The 6232-nt window shown below is 34.3% G+C and overlaps 1 long non-coding RNA gene across 4 annotated transcripts; it reads right to left on the bottom strand.

The window, feature by feature from the left end:
* Positions 1 to 863: 863 nt before the first annotated feature.
* On the bottom strand, positions 864 to 2401 carry LOC145109695 (uncharacterized). 4 transcript variants are annotated; one of them, XR_013709148.1, is made up of 6 exons: positions 2198 to 2401; positions 2031 to 2085; positions 1913 to 1961; positions 1657 to 1843; positions 1480 to 1582; positions 864 to 1374 (listed from the first exon to the last, which is right to left on the bottom strand). It is a non-coding gene; the product is annotated as an uncharacterized LOC145109695 (long non-coding RNA). The 4 variants fall into 4 exon arrangements; XR_013709147.1 differs by having other exon boundaries at positions 864 to 1369; XR_013709150.1 differs by having other exon boundaries at positions 864 to 1369; positions 1480 to 1565.
* Positions 2402 to 6232: the final 3831 nt, after the last annotated feature.

The following is a 6232-nucleotide window of genomic DNA, read 5'->3' as shown; positions in this document are numbered from 1 at the left end:
TTGCATAAAGAAAGCAAAAACAAAACGACCTTTAATAAATTAATATTTCATGGTGTTTTTTTATTTATATTATATGGTATTATTTGAACCGTTAATAAATATGATTTAAAACTATTAAGTTTAACCAAACACCTAATGTTAATGACCGGTCTTCCTATAATTGTAACAGATAATTGAAATTTATGATTTTTGTTTATAACTTTTCCAATGTATAATCCTATTAGAAAAAGTGCTTGGTTGAATTTTATAAAATATACAAATATAATGGTTTTTTTTCTAAGTTGTTAAGATGGGTAGGTTGAAAAAATATTAGAAACTTTTATAGGCCGAATAAAAAAAGAAATAAACTATTAATAGATTGAAAAGGGCAAAAAATATAATGGTTTTTTACTAAGTTGCTATATGAAAATTATGTACAATTTTATTATGGGTTAAAAAAAAAATAAGTGCCTATTAGTATATAAAAAATAATGCAAGAAAAAGATTGAGAATGGAGAGCTGATTGTTAAATAGTGATTGCATAACTATTAAGTAAAGACATCCTTTCAGCCATATACAAAAACTATATCAGGTCCTTTATGAAGGTGAGCAAATCAAAATATGTTAAATGTTAGAAAATAGATTCATGAGACCTGAGTGGATTTCTTCAAAAAAATCAAAGACTTAAAAAAACATTATAAAACAAATAGTTACATGTTAGCTCTTGCATTAATCAGATCATCGAAAAACTGTAGAAAATAGACATGTAGTATGATGTTTGGCTTACCTGTAAAATTATAGTTCGCACAACAACATCAATTAAAGATATGAAGCACGTGCATCAAAGTAAAGGATAATTACACCATTTTTTAGGAAGTGTCATCTTTCGTTGATAAAATTGTGTTTTGTGGATACATTAGTAGTCAACCACAAAGGTTCAATCAATGTTCATGGATAAGAGTAAGGGATGGATTACAGTAGTCCATAACACTCATATTCACAGACAGACAAAACAAAATCAACAACATTAGCGAGCTACGAATAACAATATGTCCATATTTAACAATTCAAATTGAAAACAAACGAAAAAAACAAAATCAACATATAAAAAAATAACACTAAATAAAATCTGATGCTTTTCAATCGCTTATCCGGAAACAAAGTGGATCTTCTTTAGACTATATAGTTTTTCTAAATACATGTTATTATGCAGATTTGAAAAAAAAAATGAATAAGTATATAAGTAAGAAATACAAACTTGTTTGCATATTTTGGTTCTTGAATGAAATATAAAATGTTTATAAACAAAAAACAGACCTTTTCCACTTGGTAGAAGCTCTTGATTGGTATTTTTCCCCATCTTCTCTTTCCTCATTTGATCAAAGCCTTCCTTTCCTCCACATCAATCCATTTCATAATTTATATACTCGTTTTATAACTAATAAATATTCCTTACTTGATAAAATAAAAAAAAAAAAAAAAAAGATTTTTGAGACTTACTTTAACTGAAAATCCATGGAGTCTTTTCAAACTGAGTTGGGACCTCATCAGATGTTTTGATTTCATAGGCTGTTGATTTAGAATGACTATTTCCCAAAAAAAACTATTTTAAAAATGTATAATTATAAGTAGCAGAATAATCCCATATTGATATTGTGGTGTATAATCAAAACTTACTTTTAACTGTTTGATTCTCTGAAGATCCTCATTTTAGAGAATACGATCTGTTATTGTTGGCTCACTCTCCAATCTACCTCCTCGTAGTGTCTTTTAAGAGCCCTAAGACTTTGATTTGCCCCATCAACTTGACCATCAAACTTGCAGCATTTTCCTATTTTCCCCTTTGCTATTGTCAGATGAACTTCTGCAACAAACAATCAAAAACATATGGGTGCTGATATCGATAAAATGAAACCGAAAATTTCATCAATACCTTCAGTGTCGGCATCTTCAACCTCTCACCAGGGGTGACACAGATGGCACTAACAACACACCATAAGAAGTCAGTGGTTATAAAAATTACGAAATCAGCAGAAGTGTTGATTACTAACCATCTCTGAGAAATTGATGTTAGGCCATTGTTGGCCAACAACAATAGCAGTAGAACTGAAAACACAATAACAAAATAAAAAAAAAAAAGATTAGGGCCGATTGGTGAAATAGGGACTACAGAACCATAGGAAGGAAATAGAGGATTTACAGAGAATAGAAGGCAAACCTAGGTGTGTTCGTCTCTCGATGAAACTGCCCGATTTTACTGGATAAAATCGTAAGTGGAGCGGCCGGTTCCTCTGCATCAAGAATCATATCGAATGAGGGCGACGCAGATATCACAGGAAACCGCCGGTGACAAAAGCAAAGACCGGTGAGAAGGAAATTCGAGGTGGAGTGGTTCTCTAAAGAATCGAGAAGCATCGAATGGAGCCGGTGATGGAAGGTAGATTATTTGAGGCCGTCGACAGGTGAAATTAGGCGGTGGACAGCAATCCAAAAGTGATTGGGGAAAAAAGTGGATTTTTGGGGTGCTAGGTGACAGGTGGACAGAACACGTATCACTTACTGAAAGAAGCGGTGCATTACACCTGGTAACCCTGGTGGACAACCAACCTGATAAAGAGGCACGTGTGCACCAACAATTTAAATAATTACATAAAAGACCCAAGGCAAAGAAAAATATAGATTTGAACATATAGAAATAGACAGGGGACTAATTTTGTCAAATCCTTAGCAAATTTACTATAGCTATGAGAATTTTAATATATATATATATATATATATATATATATATATATATATATATATATATATATAATAAAGTTCAACCGTTCAAAAAAAATATTAATACAACTATATAAAGTGTATACTTTTATATTCCAATATAAACTATTATTTACAGCTTTATAATACATGTAGATTTATTATATAAAATGTTTTGATTATTCAATAAAAACAACGTTCTTAAAAGAAGGTTTTGAAAAATATGCAGATGTTAATCGTAAACCGACATTAGCAAAAAAGAAATTCGCATTAGAAAAGATACCGTCAAATAAAGCTCAGCAATATAATTTTAGATTAGAACTAAACACGAATAGAATAAATTAAGTACATATTAATTATATTGCCTTTTAAATGTGTATCATGCTAAATTATATTGTGTTTTACATGTGTATCATATTTACTGCACATTAATCTAATTAGTCCCTATGCATGTAACAAATGAGAATAAATATATAAAAACATCAGTAAATAAAGAAACTAATAAAGAGTTTAAAGGTAATTCATTCAATTGACAAGAAGGCTGAAAGCATGTATTTATACAAGGCTTAAAAGAAACTTAGGGGGTGTTTGGATAAATAGTTTTTAGCTTTATTAGCTTATTGCTTATTTGCTTATTATGGTGCGAATAAGCACTTGTTTAAAATGTGTTTGGATTAGCTTATTGCGGTGGGAATAAGCAATAAGCAATAAGCATGTTAAGTGTTTGGCAAACAAAACAGCTTATATGAGTAAAATGACCAATAAGCAATAAGCAATAAGCATTCCCCCCCTTGCTTATTAAAATCAGCTTATTTGGCTTATTCCTACCGCAATAAGCTGATTTTTAAAGACTCCTATCCAAACACTTAAATTTGCTTATTGCGGTGGGATTAAGCAATAAGCAATAAGCAGCCTATTTTTTCCCTATCCAAACACCCCCTTAAATAAACTAGGAGATTTGATAAACTAGATAAACTACAATAAGGAAACAATAATCGGATATGTATAATATCCAATTTCTTTTACTCCCCCTCAAGCTGGAATGTGTAGATCACGAACACCCAACTTGCTAAGCAAATAACGAAATTGGTGAAGATATCCGCAACCTGATCAATACCGCTTAGGACACAAGTTTGACTTGGCCAGATTCAATACGCTCACGAACACAAAAACAATCCATTTCAACATGTTTGGTCCACTCATAAAAAAACGGATTGTTGACAATATTCTTTGCTGCCTAGTTGTCACAATAAAGAGAAGTAGGACCGGATTGATGTAACACCCGATTTAAGGTATTTTTCATTTTTGACATTTGATATGTCAAATACTTTGCAGATTTGGTCCCAAGGGGGCAGTTTTGCCATTTCCGCCAAACTCGTGGTACGGGGGGTGTACTCATGGTACGCATGCAGTGGACAAACCCTAAAATTTTGGGTTTAGACCCTATTTAAACAACAGTATGAGCCTTGAACCTCTCATTTCTCAACCTCCAAAGCCCGTTGAGTCACATTTCGAAACCCTAGCCCTTTTGAAGAGATTTGACCCCTCTTGTGTGTGTTGGTGAAACTTGAAGAAGAAGAACTTGGAAGAAGGAGCCTTGATCAAAGAAGAGCTTGTAGATCCATATTTCTCACATCATTTCCAGCTTCATTGAGGTATAAATCTTGGAACTTGCTCCTTATTTGCTTAGATCTAATATTAGGAAGCTTTCGTCCCATTTTGGTCATATGATGAGATTTTGTGGATTCTTTCCACTCCTGAAGTTAGAAGTTGCTTCTCTTGATGTTTCTAAGGTCCTAAGTCCATAAAGTTAGCATCTTGATGGTTGTGGATCAACCATGCATGAGTTTAGGTCATTATGGTGAAAGTAAAATGCTAAATGTGAGGTTTGGGTCCTTTTGAGCCATGCAAAGCCTCCAAGTTCATAAATTTATGGCTTAAGACGTTTGATAAGACTTAGATATGAAGTTTGGGCTTTTGGTTGCAAGTATTAAGCACTTAATGGAAAAATGCTTAATGGGCATGTACGATGGGCTTACGTATGTGTACGCTGCATGTATGTTGCACGGTCCCTGATCATGGCTTGCTTGGTAATACACTGGGTGTACCCAGCTCGTACGCAGCACGTACTAGGAATCCTTGTAGAACATCGGGCGTAAGCCTGAGTACACCGGACGTACTGAGCCGTTGTTGACTTCGATTGACCTTCTTGGTTTAGGCCGCTTTTGGGATAGAAGAGTTTTAGGCGCTTTTGGGTCATTAACTTTCTGATTTTGGGCCATGCCTAGGCCCTGGTCCTTATTAGAATTAGGCCCATGATGGGTTTTGGGCCTAATAGGAAGTTGGGCCATATTGGACTTTTTGATGCTATTCGATTCGACATTGGATTTTGGGATAGGTGAGGAAAGGGAAATGGACTTTTACCTTGAGGGTTGGACATCGGACTAGGATTTCGGGTATAGGTTGTGGACCAATTATTAATTGGATATTATTTGATGATGTTAGAGCGGGGATTTTTCTGATCAGCAGTCCGAGATTTTATCAGAGAGATTCAGCAGCTTGAAGTGAGTTTCCTCACTGTGTTTGGCGGGTCGAAGGCACCAATGTCGGCCCATAGTTTATTATGATTAGGATGCTAGTTGTCTGCGTGACTCGTGCATGTATGATATCTGATATGTATAACGGGCGAGGCCTGATGATTATATTTTATGTTATTTATCTTTGTGATTTTTGCTTGTATTTAAGTGTTTGTATGTATATCGGGTCGGGCCCGATGCCAGGCTGGGCCTGATGACTGACAGATTTGTTCCGAGTGGGGCTCGATATCGGTCGGGGCCCATTATATGTTTGATATGTATGGTATGTGGTGTTTTTGGGGAACTAACTAAGTTTTGTGCTTACGGTTTTCAGTTTATGTTTTAGGTACTTCCAGTGCGAAAGGGAAGAGCTCGGGGTGAATTTGTTCGGCTAATCCAACCGGCTCAAATGATTTAAAAGGTGTAAATTATGGAGAAGACATTCGTGATCTTGAGAACTTGATTATGGGAATGCATTATCAGCACAAAATGGATGTGAATGAATTGGTGGATTATCCTGGTGAAAATAATGAATGTTACGAGGTTCAAAACATTGAAGAAATTATCGGGGATACCGTTCAAAATTCGGTTGATGATGATTCAGTACCTTTAGAACCGGTCACTCGGAAAGAAGCATTGCAAGCAACAATAACTTTTCACAACTTTTTGTTGCAATACGATAATACAGTGCCTCAACTCTTAAGTGCGATTGAGAGATTGAAAGATGAACTCAATATAAATTTGAAGTTCACAAAAAAAACAAGTGACTATAGATTCATTTTTTTAGTAGACAGTTCTAGAATTTTGGAATATTTTAGTAATTATTAATTTATAGTTTCGCTGGGACCAATATATTTACATTGGAATTTCAAAAAAAATATTATTTTATTATTTTATCGATTGGGGTCCAATTTTGTACC

The sequence above is a fragment of the Lactuca virosa genome, chromosome 4, assembly GCF_052849685.1.
Source record: "Lactuca virosa cultivar CGN04683 chromosome 4, Lactuca_virosa_CGN04683_v6, whole genome shotgun sequence".
Taxonomy (NCBI): Eukaryota; Viridiplantae; Streptophyta; class Magnoliopsida; order Asterales; family Asteraceae; genus Lactuca; species Lactuca virosa.
Note: the sequence above shows the minus strand (reverse complement) of the source record. Positions and strands in the feature narration are given on the sequence as shown.